Here is a 22468-nt window from a genome sequence, read left to right on the forward strand (position 1 = left end):
AAATCATACCATCAGAGAATAAGGACATTCCATTTAATGACATGGAATAAAGACATGGAAAGTGATTATAAAATAGGATGTTGTACTGGGAGGCCGCTTTTAAAAATATAGGTCTCTGTGCAGAGAAAGAACTGGAAGGAAACGCACATAATCTCTAATGGGGGTTCTCTCTGTGTGATGGATTTGGGTGGTTTTCATTGCCTCTTTTTGCTTACTTGTTTCTCCTGTGACGAACATATATTACTTTTATGTTAAGAAAATACAATAAAACCTTGTTTTTAAAAATAGTATTTTTATCATAGTTTCTCAGGTTTTCATAACATTTCCAGCATAGAAAATGCTTTGGGAAGAAAATAATGGGAAAATGGTCTCTTGTAATTACTGAGTTTGTAATGTTCTCAGCAGCCACGCTGACACACACAACTGGAGGCATCGATCAGTTTGGTAGGGTGCCAATTAAAACAATGAAAACTTGGATATAGAAATAAAGGAAATGACTCCTTGTTCTCCACATCACAGGACAAATCTGGGATCTCTTAAATTTGCAGCACAAAACTGGTCTGTATGCACGTCAAAAGAATCAACTCTCCTTTACTCACATACGTCTACATATGTTGTATTCTATGACCAGTGAATTATTGGGGTGAGCTGGAAAACTAAGTAATAAAAATAATAATGATACTAGCAGGTACCCGTTATTGAGTAGTTACTAACTCGCATGCACTGTGCCAAGCACTTTATAGGTATAGATCTGTCCCAAAACTTAGTTTGGCTCGTATCTAAATATGTCCTTGTTATTTATGTCCACAGATTTCCTTCATAGGTTCTACAACACAAGCTTTGAGTGCGACTTCAGGTTCTATACGGATAGAATGTGTTTTGTGTTTCTATTTTCAGAATATCCAACAAAGGGTCTAGAATGCAGTCAGTGGCCTGAAAAGATATTTAAATTAGGTGTCACAGTCTCAACTTTATCTGTGGCTTTACTAACCGAAATAGTAAAACTTGAGAGTTTGACCCCATGAAAGAAACAAATTGCAAGTTGGTAGGCATATCTGCATGGTACCATGTAAAGACATTAGGAAGTGGTGTGTGATTTCACACCAACTGGACAGATCTAGATTCCAGCCATTCCAGATCAATATCTACATGATTTGAATGAAAAAGCACGTCACTCAGCAACTTAGCTATGTTTCCTTGCTCTTTGAATCAGTAACCAAAGTCACACCATACCAATATCCTAACACCATTAGGATAGATTGGGGTTTTGGACCAACATTCGTTGCAAGTAACTTAGCCTAAGGTATAATCAAAGAACTACATTAGAGAGAGGATTTCCAATTTAAAAATTAAAGGGAAGAAATAAAAGTTACCAAAATGTAAACAAACCTCTCAATTCATTCAAACCTCTCCTGCGCAAAACACATTTTTAGGCTGCCAACCAGTCCACTGATTTAAGCTCAGTAAAATGCCTGAATTATGTGTCATGAAACAGAAATAGAACAGAAGATGAAAATGTCAAAACTTTTAAGATGGCAGAATTTTTTTCAGACAATGGAATCACGGAGGAAACGCAGCATCTGAACTAACCTTATTAAAGAAAGCAAATGGTTGCCTTCACAGAAAAGGGAGCATTTCTTTGAAAAGTTCAAGAGTTCCAACCCATGCGGTTCTAAATACGGCAGAGACAGTGACATGACTTAAATCCACCATTTACATTTACCCTTTTAAGAGGGAATGGAGAGGTAAGATTCAGGTAATCATGAACATGAAGAATGATGAGGTTGGTAAACAGATTCAAAACAGCAAAATTCAAATCCTCCTTGAAGGGGTTACAGAGAAAAGAAATACTGTCTGCATTCAAGAACAACAAGCCAAACTATGTATAATCTAAATTTATCACAGTCAAGTAAGATGAACCCTAGGGCTGTCATGAATCTCAAAATTACTTTGTGTTTTCAATTTTTAAAGACTTGTATTGAGCACATTTCCTTATTATATACTTTAATATTTTCTCCATATGCATAATGTATGTTTTGGTTAATTTGCTTCATATACTTAATTGACAGGATAAAATTTCAAAATGGTAGTAAACTACTTTATGTTAAAAGTGAGAGAACATTAATCTTGACTTTTATTTTTGAAATCAAATTTGGATTCTGCCCATTAGATTGAAAGTAAGCTTCTTGTTACAATTTCTCTTACCAATTATCTGTGCACAACTGTTATGCCATAGTTGTACAGATTAATGACTGATTGGCTTTTTTTTAATAAAGCAAAACTTTGATTCCAATGTATTTTTCAGAAGCATCAGATTTTTAAAAAAAGATTATAAAGTAATGCTGCCCTTTTTTCCAGAACAAACAAATTATTACTCCAAAGTTCTTTTCACTATGTAAAAATAAAGAATTTTATAGAACAAGAAGCAGAAATTTAGCAGGATGCTGTGTTTCAATGGGACATTTTCTCCTATTGATTGCTCTAAAAAAAAAAAGCCCAATGGTGGTAAAGAAAATAGAAGATGGATTTCTTTTTTTTTTTTCTTTTTCAACTTTTTTTCAGAGAGAGTGAGAGAGAGCGAGCATGTATGAGTTGTGGGGGGGAGAGGGAGAGACAGAATATTAAGCAGTTCCTCAAATGTAGGACTTGACCTCACAACCCTGAGACCTTGACCTGAGCCGAAATAAAGAGTCCAATGTTTAACCCACTGAGCCAACCCAGGTGCCCCTAGAAGACGGATTTCAAAAAGCATTTTGGGTTGTCATTGGTTTTCTAACCATAAGACTTTCTGAATTTCTCTCCACTTTGCCATTTTCCTAGGCTACCTGAGTTGTTTGAAATAGTGTCCAGGGAACACAGGCAAACATGAAATTCTAGTCATTCAATGACTCTGATCCCTGAAGGCAGTTACAAGTGAGAGGCCCAATAGGAAACCTTGAAAGCACAGGCCAGAAACAGTACTCACAAATATTCCATTATAGTCATCATTAATATTTGTGGTAGTCAGAATTCTAAGATGGCCCCAAGGTTCCTGGTCCCTGGGGTATCTACTTTATATAATCTCCTCCAGTTGAATGTGGGAAGTATCTGTGAATATGATGGATGTTCTTCTTGTGATTAGGTTGTTGTATTGCAAAGGTGAAGGGACTTTTGCAGATGTAATTAAGGTCCCTAATCAGGTGACTCTGAATTAATTAAAAGGTTATTATCCTGGGTGGGCCTGACCTAATCAGGCGAACCTTTTAAAAGAGAGACTAGACGTCAGAGAGATTTTCCTGCTGCCTTTGAAGAAGTAAGCTGCCGTGATGTAAAGGGGTCTATGAGAGGGCCATATGGCAAGGAAATGCAGGGACCTGTAGGAGCTAAGCAGGGCCCCTGGCTGACAGCTAGCTTTAAGAAAGCCAGAACCTTAGTCTTAAAGCTATAAGGAACTCAATTCTGTCAATAATCACGAGAGTTTGCAAGAGGACTCAGAGCTCCAGAACAGAATGCAGCCTGGACAAAATGCTGATTATAGCCTTGTGAGACCCTGAGATGAGGGACTACCTAAGCTGTGCGCAGACTCTTGACCCATGGAAACTGGTGATAAGGTAATAACGCAATAAATATGTTTTGTTTTAGGCTATGTTTGTGGTAATTCATTATACAGCAATAGCAAACTGTTACTCAAATATGTTACTCAAATATGTGTTACTCAAATATGAGACTACTGTCCATGCTAGAAATGTATGTATTAAAGATGTTTAGTGGGAACTAATTATTCTCTAGAATTCCAGAAGCTTCTATCATTTTTAGCAAATACATGCCAGATAGCGAAGTTTGCCTCTAGCCTACACTCACCCAGAGAAAACAGTAAGACATCTTTTTGGAAAAGAGGCAAATAAGTGGTTATTTCTAATGGCATAAATTTTATTTCCAAATAAATTTGGAAACTTTCTATTTCCCCCTGATTCTTTTAAGAAATACCAATAACAGAATCAGATCAAATGACATGAAAAATCTCAAAAATAATTTTTGGGGTCTCCCATAATAAATCAAGGTGTGTTTGGTAAGTTTTTCTACAACCTGATATTACAAAAAGTAAAAAAGAAGATACAGGGGAAAAATGCATAATTAATTTCAACTCCATCTGTCTCCTAAATTTTGAGACTTCCCAACTACTTTGACTAAGAACTTTATAGGGACAGTTATAAAGCAAGTCCTACAGGAATGAGAAGAAAGTACAATGTATACTTTGCTTAAGGAAGCTTCTTAAAGGGGATTTTTAGGAGTCAAGGAGGTTCAATATTAATGGGAAGGTGGGGGGGAAGGGAGAGGTCACAATAAACTATCACTATTCCAGAAACAATGGCATAACATGCTGCATTTTTACAAAAGGCAAAACTGTAACAAGTCAGTATGAGCGCTTCCTCAAAAATTCACTGTCCTGTTCACAGCGGGACCTTATCTTGTCTGTTGTGGGAGTGTGGGTGGTTGTTATCCAAATTGTTGGAAAAGATTTAACTGGTATATATTTCTTTCTTCAAAGTAGCAAAGTCAAGAACAGGAAGTTTTCAGTAATGCGCATTTAGAGTTGCAATCTGTTTGGGAAAAATTCTGGAAACAAGCAAACTCTGCACTTTTGTTTTAAAATCCAATATATAAGCAGGTTAGAGAGGACTGCAAAATGCTGTCAGTTTGACTTTACGTATTCTCCAGACCATTGCCCTCATCTAATTCCCAGTGACCTATCGTTACTACTGCTTTAGCAGAACAACTATTATACCAAACCTGAAGGCTGCTGGAAGGCTTCATCCATCCAGTGGCCTCAAGAGAGCTCAGAGGCCGCTAAAGAGATCGTCATCAAACCTTTAGATATTGATCATTCCCAAAACACAGACTGAGAATAAAATGTATAAATTATGGAATACCTACTATGTGCCAAGTACTTACAAATATCTCAAATGCTTATATTTTCATTCTCCAATAGGTAGGTATTAATATCCTTATAACTAAATATAACTTAATTTAACTTTAACTTATATTTAATTTTATATATAAATTATATTTAACTTATATATATATATATAACTTAATATAACTTATAACTAAATATTGCAGAAACGTGACACCAAGAGATGTCAACTTGCTTAAGACCACACAGCTATGAAGCAGTATTTCAGACCCTGGTCTCTGGTCCTAAAGCTTGCAGGTTCTGTAACACATCACACTGCCTCATATTGTTTCCCTTGTATATTATACAAACTGTGTCCTACTTAAGTCAATAAAGTATATTTATAGTTGAAGTTTCTAATTTGGTTATCCAAAGAAAAAATTCAAAAAAAGGTTAAATCAGCTGCAAAAGAACATGCGAAAAATAAAAACAACTCTATAGTACACTAAAAAGCCTCTCGTCTTATATAGCAAAGGTTTTTCTTGGCACTTGGAGAGATTAGTTAGGATTTTATTAAACATACTGCATTTGTTATCAGTAGTTTTAAGACGGAACGTCCAAGAAATAAGTATCGCCGAGACTTAGAAGAACATAATGACCCAAAGATGTTAAATTGTTCAACAGCAAATACATAAATTTAATATTCACAAGAGGCCTCTTGCCTGTTCAACAAGTTACTTCCTCTATAAAGCCTCAGGCAAACATAAGCAGGATCAAAAGTCTTTTTTTTTAAGACCCACTGATACCTCCCAAGCCTTGTCTATGTCATAACGCAGTCATACCTCACCCAGAGGTAAAGTCTAACACACACAATTATCTAGAATTCAGTAAGTCTTGACATCAAGAGAGGCCTCTGAGCTGCTAAAGTCCGTGTCAAAACAAGCAACTTAGCCGAGTCACCGAACTCATAGGAAAGCATCGTTTTACCAACTCTCTTAAGTATTTCAAGGAGGAGGCTGTGATGGTGTGAGTCGAATGCTACTGAGGGGTCACGTATAATGAGAATAAATGAGCTCCAGGAGGGTAAGGCACACGGAAGATAGGTGAGAACGGTTTACAAAATCAGGAAGGAAGAAGGGGAAACGGGCATAGTCAACTCCTCGTGAAATGAGTCTGCAGAGAGAAGCAGAAGACAGGGTGGTCCGCTTTGGGTGCTGGGGGAGGAAGCAAGGCAGAGCTTCTGGAAGATGGGAGGCAGTAAAGCACACTTGCCCACGAGGTGGGCAGGAAGCAAAGACTCAGAGAGGGGATCACAGAGGGAGGAAAGTCCCCAAGAAGGCGAGAGGCCACACAAGCACCGCTCGGAGGGACGGGGCCGGAACCCAGCAGGCCAGAGCTCTTCCCACTTCCAGGGTACTGCTCCACCGAGATGCCTCTTCCTGAAAAAAGTTCCGATTACTTACCTATCCTACTAACACAGACGGATCACAAGCTGGTTTAAAATCGAGCTCATTCATGATACCGCAATAGTTTTCTACAGCCTAAGTGGCACGCTGACTGCCACTGTGGCTCTTTTTCCATCTGGGCATTCCGATTCCCCTACACCCAGAGATCTAGGTGCGGGCAGTGGGTGCCCCAGCCATGTCTCTCAGACGAATGGAGTCAGCATCCATTTCTGCACTGTTTCTCAAGCTTAGGATGAAAGTTGGGTAAGTCCCCGTACCATATTTTGCAACTCATCTACCACCAGCAAATTTTTTTTTTTTTGAGGATATAGAGAAATTGGAACTCTTTTTTTTTTTTTAAGCTTTTATTTATTCATTTGACAGACAGAGATCACAAGTAGGCAGAGAGGCAGACAGAGAGAGAGAGGAGGAAGCAGGCTCCCTACTGAGCAGAGAGCCTGATGTGGGGCTTGATCCCAGGAACCTGAGATCACGACCTGAGCCTAAGGCAGAGGCTTAACCCACTGGTGCCCCCCACCAACAAATTTATGCTCAGACTCAACTCTTCCCGATGGAGAGAACCCAGCACTCCCTGGCAGCTGCTGAACAGGCAAGAACAGGACCTTTCTAGGACCATCTCCTCTGCACCTTGTGATGAGAGAATCACCAACCGTGATGCTAAATAAAGGCTGTGATTGCATAGATTAATCCCACAGTTAAAGGGCCATTCTGTTCCTCTGGGTAGAAACACACGCTGCGTGATACGAGGAGGTAGTTCAAGATCCTGCACTCATCTTAAGATTTGTGTCCTAACGATAAAATCCATTATGGCTCATTCCAATGTGATTTATGATGATTAACGCACTCAACAATAAAAAAAAAAAAAGGTAAAACATTCAGACTATTTTGACTTTTAACCTTTTTTGGTGAATAGAAATGTTTTAAAATCATTTTTATGATGGGGAGAATAAAATGGAAGTTAATATAGCTTCTGAGGTTTATCCTTCTTACTCTATAGGCAACCATTTAAGATGAGCTGAAAGGACCCCCCAAAGAATTAGCACATCATAAAGACGTTCAGGTAATTTAACAGGCTTGCATACAAGTGATTTCTTTAATTTTTAAAAATGGGAGAATGGAGTAAAAATTATATGGATTATTCAGGAGAAAAGAAATGATGAGTTCTCTAATGTATTCCAAATGTTCGTTTGTGAGTGAAAATTTACAACCCGGGAGAATAAAGAATAGACACAAGGAAAATGTCATATAAAGATCTGGTTCCTGGGCCAACAATAAAGTTTCCTGAGTTTTAAGGGGGATTTCCTCTCCTTTTAGGGCAAATACAGACACCCCAGTGTCAGAACTGAAGTTTAAAATGCTGTATTTCATCCTCCTCCGACTTATAAGTCGGAGATTCCTACCCAGCCCAATCCTTCCCCTACCCATCCCATCCTCCCATGTGTTCAGGGAAGGATTGATTTTGGCTCAACACAGCAATCACACAACATTCACAGAGGACTGAGAATAAACAAAAAATTACCGAGAAAACCAAATAATTTCCTTTGCATGAAAAATAAATTCAGTATAGTACAGCATAATGTTTTATTCATCCTGCCTAGATACCCAGCTGAAAAGTAAAAAACTCAATCATACATATGTTTGGTTCCTATCTGCCCTATCCAATATGGTAGCTACTAGCCACATGTGGCTACTTACATTTAAATTAATTAAAATTAAATGAATTTAAAAATTCAGTTGCTCCAGCAAAGTCATATTTCAAGTGCTCAATAGCCATATTTGGCTAGTTGTTACAATGCTGGACAGTGCAGATATAGAACATTTGCCTCACTGCAGAAAGTTCTATAAGACAGCTCTCGTCTATACGCCACCAAGTAATTTTTCATGCTTTTGGTCCTATTATACAGCAGGTAAACCGCACTTTGTTTTTTTAGCACGTGTAGCTCTTTTTTAAGTTACGAAGCAAAGCATACACACTATACAAATAAAAAATATATACAGCCGGGGGAGGGGAGGGGCAATAACGCTCTCCTCCCCATCTCCAACAGGCTAGGGATAATCCAGTGCTCAAACCTGGTAAACATCTTCCTAGATACGTTTCTCTATCTAGAATACCAGTTTCACTGATGCGAAGTTAAGTGTTTATTAAAATATGCTCGCTTCTGTCAGAACATGATTGAAAGCTTGGCGTTTACAGGTCTTATTGGTAAAATTTAATTTTAGAGACGTCGTCTGTGATGTTCCATGGTTGGGATATGCCTGCACTGGGGATCTATTCATCCCGGTGTTCCTTGGATACAAGCAGAAGGCCCATCACTTTACTTAAGGTAAAATCTGAAACTGATTGGAACATTTCATAGGGGAAAAAAAGAAATATAATTTTAGGCCTCTTCAAATTGCTTGAACTGTGAAATCAAGTAATGAACACTAGAAAAGGTTCTGTCAGCTAGAATCTGAGCTTAGCATAGTCAGCATTTTCTTGCTAAACCTTATTATGGCAAAGCATTTGATTTTTCATCTCTGTACTGTGTTCATCCCCACAAATAAACTACTTTGACCTCCACCTGTTACTTACTGAAATCTGCCCACCATCCTTCAATAACCCTATTCTTTGCCATCAAAGGCCTTTGAGTCGCTGAGAAAGTGGGAAGATAGAGCTGTGCAAGGAGCTGAACTGACACGACTTTATAACTATGCAGTAGTTCATAGTTCAAGCCGGACACTACACAGCAAAAGGAAAAAAAAAATTTTTTTTTTTAAAAGGCTGGAAGGGGGCAACATGTTTCATCACTTCAACATGGAATTTTTCACAGAAAGAGAATCTCTCTTGAGCTCTTATCAAATGCAGAAAACTCCTGGCCCTTTCTTTATAAGGGAAACCTCTCTCTACGAGAGTTCCGCCTACATTTTTGAGAGATGAGCCAACAGGTCCTCCTTTCAAAGCTTGAGAACACTTCAAGTTATGTTCATTATGCAGAACAAAATGAACCACGAACTTCCAAGGCAGCCCCGTGGATGCAAAAGGACCACACTGTTCTTCAATGCCGCTAAAACACGAAATAAAAATTTAAAAGGGGGGGCACCTGGGTGGCTCAGTGGGATAAAGCCTCTGCCTTCGGCCAGGTCATGATCCCAGAGTCCTGGGATCGAGCCCCGCATCGGGCTCTCCACTCGGCGGGGAGCCTGCCTCCTCCTCTCTCTCTGACTGCCTCTCTGCCTATTTGTGATCTGTTTGTCAAATAAATAAAAATAAAATCTTAAAAAAAAAAATTTAAATGGGAAGTAGCTGTGCACAGCTACATAGATCACATTCTGAACCAGTATCTGACAAAACAGTTTCTTTTTTTAACAATGACATACCAGAAAAGAAGAAATTTCTGTGTAAAGTTGCACTTCGCCTGATTAACGCTACACTCAGCACTAGAGACGGTGTCTGTCTAATTACACTGAATAGTTATCTGAGAGGGATTAGCGCCATGTTTCTACTCACTGTCATTCTTTGTGACAACGTAATGATAGATCCGTTTACTTATGAGTGCCGTGATTAAAAACCGTGCTGTTTTCTTAACTGTCTTCATATCCTGGAAATATTTTATTAAAAATTACTTATCTGACACGAAGGGTAAATACTTGGCAAAAGTTCTTCATATCAATTAAGTCAACGAGTTGGTTCCATTCAGTCACAGTCTTGGTTGAGTGTCTTCCCTTAGGTTTGGTGACACTTGATCACCAATCCAATACAAAAGCATTTGCTTTTATATTGGAGTTAATGATTCACGCTTTTTTCTCCTTGTCTTATTTGTCCAAATCCTAAAGTTTGGTTTTCACTTAGACTAAAAACTGCTCGTGGCCGACATTTTCTCTGGAGTCATGATTTAGCACTTCTCCTTCATATTCACACCTTTTTTTTTGGAACCCAACACAAGGATCCAATTTTATACCGACAACTCCCCACAGGCCAATCAGGATGGGTTGCTAGCAATATACCATCTTTTGCAGCTTTTTCTACTCGTATAATTAACTTTATCCAGCATCTATTAGGAAAAGGTCTTTACACAAGATAAAAACTGAAAAGCAAACCATGTTGGGCTCTACAAGTGGGCTGGCTACCCTCAAACCGAAAGACTATTTCCATATGTGTCTAAACAGACACAACTAGGGTCCTCTCCCTTTTTTTTTCCCCTTCCACTCACCAATCTCAAATGACAGTTGTCACCAACTGGGTCCCTGAATGTAAAGAACAACCAAAGATGTATACTGAATGTAAGTGGCTAAACTCCTCCCACAAGGCAGAATTTATTTCTACGGTTTTAGTCAACTTCAGACAACAACCAAGTAGTCCAAGTGGCAAATAATGACATTTATAACAAATTATATCTCTCAAAAAGTCTCCAAATGTGTGGTGAGGACATAAATTTATGTAACCCGATATAACGATTATGTGTTATAAAGATTTTTTTTTTTAAAGCTAAAGGCATGTTAAGGCTTCGATGTTGATGGACAAACTCATAAAAATATCAAGCACATCAAAAGGAGAAAAATTACCAGTTAAGTCTTTTGAGGATAAGATTTCTTTTCTGAAAAGAAAAAAAGAAATCACCCACTGAAAAGAGAACCCTTAAAATTAGAAGCAGGTGTCACCACTATGAAGTGATAAATATCAAAGAATTACTGGCCCCGAAAAGCACTCTTACGCAACCCATACTACTTTTAATCCTTACATATGTATTTTGACATAAGAACATGAAGAGCTGCTTGTATCAGTCCCTACAGAGTGTTAAAACAGAAGAGATGTTGCACGGCCATTTTGATAAAGCCTCTCTTCCACTGGGTTCACGAAATGGCTGAAAGGCAGATGGCAAATTCGGACTGGCATTGAGTCGTAAGTAATCTTGATATCTTCGAATTCATTCATCTTGGAAGCTAATCACGGTGGAGTGACTTCTGGGTTGGGATAACCTAACAAGGCAGAGTAATCTGCTATTCCAGAGGACATTTCCAATTAGAAATGTCTACTGGGCTGTCATTCCTTGAATTTCTAACGGCTTGAGTGCATTTCCAACAACGCACACGAAAACTTTACCTCTCATTACATATAGTCACAAAAGATTGGCACATTACTTCAGAATGAAGGGCAGTGAGATGTGTGGAGCACATGAAAACCTGGGAGGGCTGGAGTAGCCTCTGGAAGAACACCGAGCATTCACAGCTATTGGGAAAGCCTGTTCTCCACAGCAGGCTGGAGGCACCGATCACAACACAGTTCCTCACTCCAAACAGACCACAGAACCAGGAAGCAGAGTGAACCGGAGTAATCTGGCAATTTCAGAGGGGTTTTAAACTGTCAAGAAAGGGAGGTCGGTAATACTTGACTCTGAGGAGGCAAGCCCGTTCACTGTATTTTCAACAGATTCAGTTTTTCCATCGCGGTTTAAGTTTTCATCAAGGTTAAGTGATGCTGTGACATAAAGTGACAAAATTTTTTATTCCCGACATCTTCTCCTATTTAAGAGACACACTTCGTGATTCAGTGCTGGAGAGAACCCTCTCCATTTTAGGACTTGTGCTGTTCAGGAATCTATCAGGAAACAGCCCCTGATTTACTATGCCAATGTGAGCATTTCTCGTAATCTTGTAGGATGTAATTCACCCATCATCTCGAAATGGGTGCCATGTCTTTGATTAATGATGAGTTTATGACGTATTTGAAATCCTTGGATGGATACAGTTGGATAAATAGGCATTATTGTAATCCTCTGCTGAGGAGGAAAGCCATTGGGATGTTCACAATCGCAACAGAAATGGCCACATGGCACAGGCAGAAAAGCTACTGACCCTTGAGTTCTGCATGGGCAGTGAGGTTTCTGTCTTCCTCTTTCCCCATTCCTCATATAAAGCCCCTATTCTGGAGTATTAAAAAGCTACTTTATTGAAGACACTGTTGGCCAAAAAAAGAGAAAACTTTATTCCTATATAGCCAATGGTGTTGTATTTTGTTGTTTCCCACTTAAATAGAACAATCAGTATGTGGGAAAAATATAAAAACCTATGAGAGAGGGAAATAAGTCTGAAAATAGATTTATTGTTGACCTGTATCATTTTTTAAAATTAAATCCACCCCCACTCTCTCTTAGAACTATGTCTGGCCCATAGTAAGTGCTCAATAAATATTAGCTATCAGTTTTAAACACTTACATGTTTAAAATTTCAGCAGCATTCCAACGATAAAATATAGGTCAATTTATCTTTGTTAGTCAAATTGTGGTATTATTTGAGTCTACGAAATACCTACATTTTGTTTACAGAAGAGAGGAAGTAAGAACGCTAAAGAATTTTTTTTCTTAAATGAGGTTAAAATTGCCTTCTGTTTGAGTTCTACAAATATCTAATAATGCTAGATAATAAAATTTATTAGATACAGGAAAACCAGCATAGCCAACTCTTAGGTAAGTCTGATCTGCCTGCCCATCTACCTGTCTCTTTTGTTTCTTCTCTTCCAACTATAACTTCTGGTTATTTTTCCCTTTGGTGAATTTAATGTCAGTTCAGAGTAATTATATTTCCTCTAAGTAAACATTTGCTTAGATTCTGCCCAATTTCATTATCCACAGATCAGAACACTCTGTTTCAGGAAGGGGGATTTGAATCCATGGGTGCAGAAAGATCTTTGGCTGGAGTCAGATGACATTGCTTTGCACACTTCCTGAAAGTTTTCTAGCATACTGACTGGTTTTCTACAGGCTTTTTAGAGATAAAGAAAGATAAGGCTGGTATTATGAAGGGAAGGAAATAGGGACTAGCCTTTACTAATGTTCCTTTAATAATGGAATGTTTAATGCACCAGCTTTTTCAAGCAGATACGGTGGAGGGCGGTGGTCCAAGCCAATGAATAAACTCCTGACCTGGACGAATCCTAGTCTACTCATGTGTTTCTTGTAGCCACTGGGTGCTTGTTTAAGCAGTTAGCCCTCCTTCCTTTGCTGCCTGTAAACACTTTGAGGGCAGAGTCTGTCTTGGTTTATTTATTTTTCCCTCTTTCACCTTGCACAGTGCTTTGCATGTAATAGACACAGATTCGTAACTATGTTTTCCATTTAACTTCACATACAGGTGTACCTCGGAGATAACGCGGGTTCGGTTCCAGACCACCACAACAAAGCAAATATTGCAAAAAAGGCAAGACAAGTGAATTTTTTGGTTTCCCAGTACACATCAAAGTTATGCAATAGTCTACTCAGTGTACAATGCCATTATGTCTAAAAAAAAAAAAGCATGTACCTTAATTTAAAAATACTTTATTACTATGCTAACCATCATCTGAACTTCTTGCAACTTATAACCACTGATCACAGAACACCACATCAAATATAATAATGATGAAAAAGCTTACAGTGTTGCAAGAATTACCAAAATATGACACAAGACAGGAAGTGAGCAACTGCTGTTGGAAAAATGATGCCAAGACACTTGCTTGATGCAAGGTTGCAACAAACCTTCATTAAGAACACAGTATCTGGGAAGGGCGAGAAATCAAAGCACCATAAAATGAGGTATGCTTATATCTTAAACTCATATAGCACTTCAGAGTTTTCAAATATTTACCAAAACATAAAGATATATAGTACTTGTATAACGCTTTATGGTTTATGAAGTATACTTTACCTATTTTTTTTTAAGATTTTATTTATTTATTTGACAGGCAGAGATCACAAGTAGGCAGAGAGGCAGGCAGACAGAGGAGCGGGGAAGCAGGCTCCCCGCTGAGCAGAGAGCCTGATGCAGGGCTTGATCCCAGGACCCTGAGATCATGACCTGAGCAGAAGGCAGAGGCTCTAACCCACTGAGCCACCCAGGTGCCCCTACTTTACCTATTTTAAAAATACCCTATGTCTGGGGCTATGCACAGTACCTTGCACACAGCTGGTACTTAAGAAATAGTAGCTCCTACTTTTATATACCTCTATTTGATCATGTCAGAGCAATACCATACACAGCCTGGGCTGTTTTACTGTCCCCAGCATTTACGTATGAGGAAATGAAAATTAGAGAAGTAGTCCGCTCAAGTCCCCAGGCAGGCTGGGGTTCACGGCAGAATATAAGAATTATAGAGCTGTGATTCTTAATTTGTACATTTCCCTCTTTATGGTATGTTTTATTTCACTCCTATTTTCTCCCTCCTCGAGCGAGCCCAGAAGATTGGTGTGGCTGGAATAAACCTCGCCGTATGGTTCCTCCCCACGGCATGCTACACGAGGCCATGCGACGAGCCAGCACTTTACTAACTGAGGCCACTGGGGCTGGGCTGAAGACGGAGGTGCGGACAGGGGAGGGCAGATGCCCCGTCTCCATCCAAGGTATAAGCTCCATTTCTTTCTTCCTCCTTTCTGGAATATTTACACAGCCTCAATTTCAAACATGAAATTAACAATTTGGAGATTTGGATAATTTCTGCACTCAGATGAGCCCAGCTGAAATGCAGCATCTGTTTTCCGGGGCGCTTCTGTATTCACGAGACTGTGCATCTGGGTTCTGATGCAAGAGGGCTGCACTCATTCACACAGCAAATGTACGCAGCGCTCCGCTTCCTGAACACTTCGCTCCCCTCACGGGGCGAGCGCAGACATGTGTGGTCTCCAGCTTATTATTTATTTATTTATTCAACAAATATTGATTGAATGGAGAGCCTGTGCCAGGTACTAGACCAGGCTGCAGGAATATAACAGTCATTTTCTGGACGATGCTTTCTCGTATAGAATATATTTATATATAGGTGAGAAGAGTATTTCTTTTTTTTTTTTTTTATAGGGAAACTTCTGGACTCCCAATTATAATAGGTTATTTTAGGCCCTTTATTTGGCCTGATGAAAACAGCTTTGATAAAGAAAGTAAGGACACTTGGGAAGGGTGGTTAGAGGGCTTGCTGTGTGACACGGCTTTCCTGCCATAAACCCTTGTTGGGATGAAATGTCTCCGATGAAGGAGGGTCCCTAAACCACAGCACCCCTTCCACTCCCCCCACCCCCGCCTGCTACTGTCCCAGTGTTCTCTGGTACACCAGTCTCTAATGAGCGGGTGCCAATACTAAAGGGATAATGGAAGAGAATGTGGTCGCAGAATGATGCTTTCCCACTGCTCCATAAATGCAGAAGAAAAGCCAAGACATTGATCCTACGGCAGTGTTCTGTAACAGCGACTATTTCTATTACAGCGGGAGACTGTGGGAGATTTAATCATTGTCCCTAATATATGCTAGTGCAGCAGAGTGTCTGTGATCAATGTACTATTGTTACCAGTCTGCTGCCTTTTTATTGGCATTGATAATGGGCCTCCTCCTTTGAGTCGCAGCTACAAGTTTAAGTTGGTAAACTTCCCCCACTCTTACAATTGATGAATGACGGTTGGCAGGTCAAATTAGGACCAGCAGAGTTGGGAATCCAAGTGAACCTAATATGTGGTATTTAAAATGACAATGAATGAACAGAAGCCTGCAAAATCCAACTGTGCTCCCAGGAGTGGTGACATTGAACTCTGCGTCTAAAGGTCTCAGGCCAGTGGTTGACCAGATGTTTACAAAGATATTCTTTTACAAATGCCTTTTAAAAATGTCCTTCTTTACTTAACAATCATGGGAAGAACAGACAGCGTGTTACTACACTGCTTAATCTTGACCTTCAAAAATGAAGACCACTTAGTCTTTGGAAAGAAGTTTATCTCCGAAAGAAGTTTATCACTGAAAGTTTTTAAAAGAGAGAACTATAACTAAACTTACTATTTATCAAATCTGACTTTAAAAACTCTTCATTGAACTGTTTAGAACTCCTGACGTCTTGGCTGATGTAATGGTGTCTGTTCAGAAGGTCTGACAATCGTGGTGTGAAGGAAGGCATGCTATTTCTGAATATTTTTTTTTCTCAGAAGAAAATTTCAGGAGTCTTTGCCTCCTGAAATTTTTTTAAGGAGAGTACTGAATTTCACCAAAAGTCCTATAATCCCATGTTTTTTCTTTTCTTTCTTTTTTTTTAAAAGATTTTATTCATTTATTTGACAGAGACAGTGAGGGAGGGAACACAAGCAGGGGGAGTGGGAGAGGGAGAAGGAAGCAGGCTCCCCACTGAACAGGGAGCCGGATGCGGGGCTCGATCCCAGGACCCTGGGATCATGACCCGAGCCAAAGGCAGACGCTTAACGACTGAGCCACCCAGGTGCCCCAATTTCATGCTTTTTTACAATTAAAAAAAAATGATCTGAACCTCTTGTGGAACTTCACGGAAACGTACTTGCTTGGTGCAGCTGTAGTCTCAAATGTAGTAAGTGGTGCCACTCGGTAATCTGTGAAGGGGGATGGACCCTTAACAGAGTCGCTTTTGGGAAACAAAGCATGAGAAGGTTCACAGGGCAACCACAAAGCTGCCTTGCAACTCAGGAAGAAAGATACAGGAAGAACACTTGAATTTATATACACTAATAATGAAAAGACTAAGAAATATCAAGTCTCACTTTCAAGTCGGTGACTGTTTTTCCTCTGGGTTCCAGCGGACACCTCATTCCATGGCTGCCTTTGGAGGAAAGTGTCCTGAATTCTCCAGTTAGACTGAACAACTCTCCTCTTTTACTTCCAAGGGATTAAAACCTGTCTCCTTTCAACCACCATTAGCTGAATATAATCTTAATGCCACCTCACACGATTAGAGAACATTCACTTTAGAAAAGGACTTTGGCACTTGGAATGGAAGTTCAAATTCATTACCTCATTTAATTGTGACAACTCTGACAGAGATGGACCGGAAACAACAGTTCCCATCTTACAGATAGTGGCTGACAACTGAGGAAATGTGATTTGCCCTTGGAAGATAGGGACCTGATAGAGTCATCTTTGTACCTACTTCAAACTGCACTCAGTCAGAGCTTAATAAAGATTCAATGAGTTGGTCTGACTTGAGGTATACTGATCAGTCATTCTTCATGCACTCAAAGTGGAGGAAGATGAGGGAGAGAGATGGAGAACATGCATTCTTTCAAGCAGTGAAACTCAACACTGCACAAGTCAATGAGTGAGTGTGCTACCTCCTCTGATCTGTTTTAAAATAGGTCAGGGTTTCTAAAGATACAAACGTAGTGATCCAAAGAGGCACATGCACCCGAATGTTTATAGCAGCAATGTCCACAATAGCCAAACTATGGAAAGAACCTAGATGTCCATCAACAGATGAATGGATAAAGAAGATGTGGTATATATACACAATGGAATACTATGCAGCCATCAAAAGAAATGAAATCTTGCCATTTGTGATGACATGGATAGAACTAGAGGGTATTATCCTTAGCGAAATAAGTTAATCGGAGAAAGACAACTATCATATGGTCTCCCTGATTTGAGGAAGTGGAGATGTAACGTGGGGGGGCTTGGGGGGTAGGAAAAGAATAAATGAAACAAGATGGGATCGGGAGGGAGACAAACCATAAGAGACTCTTAATGTCACAAAACAAACTGAGGGTGGCCGGGGGGGGGGACAGGGGTAGGGAGAGGGTGGTGGGGTTATGGACATTGGGGAGGGTATGTGCTATGGTGAGTGCTGTGAAGTGTGTAAACCTGGCGATTCACAGACCTGTACCCCTGGGGCTAATAATACATTATATGTTTATAAAAAAAGAATAACAAAATTAAAAAAAAACAGGTTAGGGTTTTATCTATCTAGAAAAACATTAAAGGCATTCCTATTTAAAGTTCGGGGGAAATAAATAAATAAAATAAAATAAATAAAAAAAATTTTTTTTTTTTTTAAGATTTTATTTCTTTATCTGACAGAGAGAAATCACGAGTAGGCAGAGAGACAGACAGAGGTGGGGGTGGGTGGGAAGCAGGCTCCCTGCTGAGCAGAGAGCCCGATGCGGGACTCGATCCCAGGACTCTGGGATCATGACCTGAGCTGAAGGCAGAGGCTTAACCCACTGAGCCACCCAGGTGCCCCAATAAATAAAATCTTTTTAAAAATTAATTAATTTTAAAAAATTTTAAAAATAAAAGTATTATCTTAAAAAAAAAAGGGTTGATTCACTTAAAGGCATACCCTTTAAGGCGAACAATACTTGTAATAAAGTTTGGTACACCATTACTTGTCAATGGGGCCCGTGGTCGAGCCTGAGCTGTCGTTGGCTTACTACTTGTTAATAATTAGATTTGACTAACTAAGAGTCCATGGATTGAAAATATAGCAAACATCAATTCTGGGAGGATTACTGCTGGCAAATTTTGTTTAGGTTTATTGAAAACACCCCAAATTCCCTGCTTTGTAGGCTCCACTCAGTCAATCAATCAGTATTTCTTGAGTACATATTATGAACCAGATGCTGATATGGATGCTGGGATAAGCAGTGAAAAAGACAGACTAAGTCCCACTGCCCATGGAGTGTACATTCTCTAGAGAGAACACAGACGACAGCAGTAGACAGGGGTATGAAGAAAGAAAAGCAAGGTTAGGAATTATTCAATGATGGAAGAAAAACACCAAGTCTTTAGATCACCGGGAGCCTCTCTGATTGACATCTTATTTGAACAAAGATCGGAATGCTGAAGATGACTTGATTTAATGGGAAAAAAAATTAACATTTTACTCAGTTAAAAGTTAACACTATTTGCTCAGTTAAAAGTTAACACTATTTGCTCATTTATTGTGTCCTATGTGTGTTTAATAACCCACACTTCTTCTCTGGCTTTCGGTTACACGACAAGGCTTTGGGATAAAGAAAAGTTGGGGATTTTTCAGGTCTTTCTGTTGAGTTATTTTTTCGTCTTTATTGTTATGTTTTTAATTTCAGTACAAGCCCAGGACATGAGATCTTCAATTATAAGCATAAGCATTACGGTAAAGAGGTTACTGAGCATAGAAGATAAAACTTAACCTCTGAACTCAGACTTACGTTCAAGTTTGGACCCTGGATCCACAGGTTTACTATCTGTGTGGCCCGAGACAAGTCACTTAACCTTTTACAATTCTGTTTTCATCTCTGCTGAGGCAGGATCATTCCATTCTGTCTTGCACAATTCAGGGTAATTTTTAAAAAAAACCCACAAAATCCTGGTATACAGAAGGTACTCCAACAATCGCAACTGCAGTTTCTACCACGTGTATGGAAGCACCGTGCACAGCGTCTGAGCCCACGGAGGCGCCTGTTGGCTTCCTATTTACTTGCATTATGAGTTTCTCTGTAATTATTCATTTGTACAGATAAACAAGAGTTGATGGTATGTGAGTTTTTGCTTGATAGAATTTCACAGGACTCATTTCATCAGTGCGTGATTAGCTTCAAAGCTTCGAATCTAACCCAGTTTTGAGATAACTGGGAAATGAAACTAAGTGGAGGGAACAAATGCAGCATTGTAAGAGAAGCAAAAGTCAGCCTGAGGTTGTCTGATGTTCTTAAACTAACATCATCTTTCATCTCCTATGCCTTCTTCCCAGATAATAAGAGCTCTGCACTGAAACTGCTGAGATAAACTAATGGGGAACAGGATACTACAAAAGACATTTGAAAGAGCCCATGTAATTTACTGCATGTCTGGTTTGTTTTACTTTCCAAAGCCTTCCTGTTGCTCAAGGAAATTTGTCTCCTCTGGCCACCTTCGGCCCTCTTTTGGCCGGGAGTCCCGAAAAAGCATTTGAGGGCAGGTAAACAGATGCAAAGCTCTCTGAGTGAGGAGTCAGGACAGGCCGTGCTTCCTGTGTCACATCGGAGGCATGGACAAAGTATCCTTTCGCATTTGTTTGAGGGAATTATCCCCTCTGTCGGCAACCAAGAGGCTGCTGGTGCATTCAGTATAAGTAACTCCCAACATGTTCTGAAGGTAATTTACATGAGGGAACCACTAAAAGCCTCCTACTCAATGAACTGTACCCCCAGGGAAAAGCTATGCAGGCCCGGATCAGTGTGGGAACAACATAAGGGTGTTCTCTGTGCCAAAAAGGGGATTGGGCTAGATGGAAAATCCCCAAAAAGAACCATCTGGCGGCATAAATTATCCATTTAAAATGGCTGGTGTGAGTTAATGACACCAAAGTCACCAGGCACATGTACAACATCCTTCGGCTGAGTTTTAATGTCCCCTCAGGCCCTGTTTCAATTATGACTTTCTATGCTGAATATGGCCAACTGTAAATGTATCCACTGTCCTCCCCCCAACCCCAAACACGTACACCATGAAACTGCATTTTTCTGTGATGCAATAGAGAGAGCGGATGGACAGTCAATCCAAGAATACAGTATAATTGTGGGGGATTTCTCTATTATGCCGCATATATAGTATCATTACCCAAAAAGAATTTGGCCGTTAAACTTTCATTATTTAATGACTGCAAAGGATCTAGGCATTCAGATGTTAAAATTTATGATCATTTGACTGATAAGGTGCAAACTGGAAAAGAATTACTCTGAAAAAAAGAGTCACTAGGTCAAAGTACCCTATATTCAACCTGCCTCCCTCTGCCCCCAATATGCCCCCCACCCCCGCCAAAATACCTACTTAAGGACGCGGAGAAGAGTCTGGGGGGTGGGGGTGGGGCTTCACGTACATCAACACAGTAAAGCAGCTTCACTGTGTATAAAACCTCATTAACACAACACTCAAGCACCATGTACCAAACCTATATATTTCGATTCTGAGTTTCAATGAAGCAGGTAAACTGGCTAGAACTCTAATTAGCCTTTTAAAAAGGGTTCAAAGAAGTTTAATTTTTTAATAGCACATAAACTTTTCATTGGCACTATCCTGAGATCTTGCTGATGATGCTGTTGGAGGCAATGGGGAGTCAGCATTTTCATCTGCATTTAGGCCTGGCTTTATTTCTTAGGTACTCTCGGTGAACCGGCGTGAGCTAAGAGTGTTGCGAAGCAGATGTGTGTGACTTTTCTAGAAGATCCACCACACCTTGACTGCTGTGTTGGTAATCATTAAAAATAATGAGAAGATGGAGGCCAAGGTCCTCATCTCTGTCCTTCCACAACTATCACCATGTAATGATCTCCTGATACATCTGTGTCCCACCCCCAACCTGAATTCCTTGAAAGCCAAAGCCAGAGCCTTCCCATTCACCCTTCAGTTCCCAGGACCAGGCAGAAAGTTCCCAGTGAGGATGGCTGAATGAGTGAGTGAGAGTATTAAGTAGAAGCAAGACAAAATGAAACTTGTGCATTTTAGTAGAAGGAGCAAGATAAAGGACTCGGCCTGTGGGGCCTGAGGTTCTTTTGTTTTTAATTATCATGCAATAAAACTGCTGGGGGATGGAAGGTATCCACTTCTGTGAATGTTAACACATGTATAGATTCTTGTACCCACCGCCACAATCAGGATACACTACAGTTCTATCGCCCCAAAAATCTCTCTCATGCCATTCCCTGTGAGGATTGTGTTTTGATATGTCAGGGAGGAGAGAGAGGTATTAAGATCTGAAGACAAGGGGGCGCCTGGGTGGCTCAGTGGGTTAAGCCTCTGCCTTTGGCTCAGGTCATGATCCCAGGGTCCTGGGATCGAGTCCCACATCAGGCTCTCTGCTCAGCAGGGAGCCTGCTTCCTCCTCTCTCTCTGCCTGCCTCTCTGCCTACTTGTGATCTCTCTCTCTGTCAAGTAAATAAATAAAATCTTTAAAAAAAAAAAAAAAAAGATCTGAAGACAAAAGGGTTAGTTCCAAAATCTCTTTGGTGCTTGTCTGTTCTTGCAAGCAATCCCTCTGAGGCCTAGGTGGGGGAAGAAGGATCAGAAAGCATTTTGTTTCGAACTTCCTCGGAGCTAGGTAGGTATAACTCTTAGATGGGTTGTGTATGTTACCTTACTTCATTCTCTAGAGCATTGAAAGAGTTATTAGTATCGACAGATTATGAACATGGAGACACTTAGGCTCAAAGAATTTGGGTCATTTGCCTACAACCCCACAGCCAGCAGCAGCAAGAGCCAGGATTACACTCTGACTCTCTATTCCAAAGCCCACACCCCATCCTCTCTACCCATGTGGCTTCGCAGATTGAAGAAGGCGCATGAGAAGATGCTCCCTTGTCCATGCGGAGGTTAGACATGGAGAAAGGTTTCAAAAAGCTTCTGCTAGCTTAATTGCTCACATTCCTCTCAAAACTCAGAGCCAAG

At 40.0% G+C, this 22468-nt stretch overlaps 1 protein-coding gene across 9 annotated transcripts in view; it reads right to left on the bottom strand.

The window, feature by feature from the left end:
- NFIA (nuclear factor I A) overlaps positions 1-22468 on the bottom strand; it is a gene marked incomplete at its 3' end in the record, with an annotated part of 358370 nt that overhangs the window by 73890 nt on the left and 262012 nt on the right. The gene's annotated exons all lie outside the window — the stretch shown is intronic.

This window comes from Martes martes, assembly GCF_963455335.1.
Source record: "Martes martes genome assembly, chromosome: 4".
NCBI lineage: Eukaryota > Metazoa > Chordata > Mammalia > Carnivora > Mustelidae > Martes > Martes martes.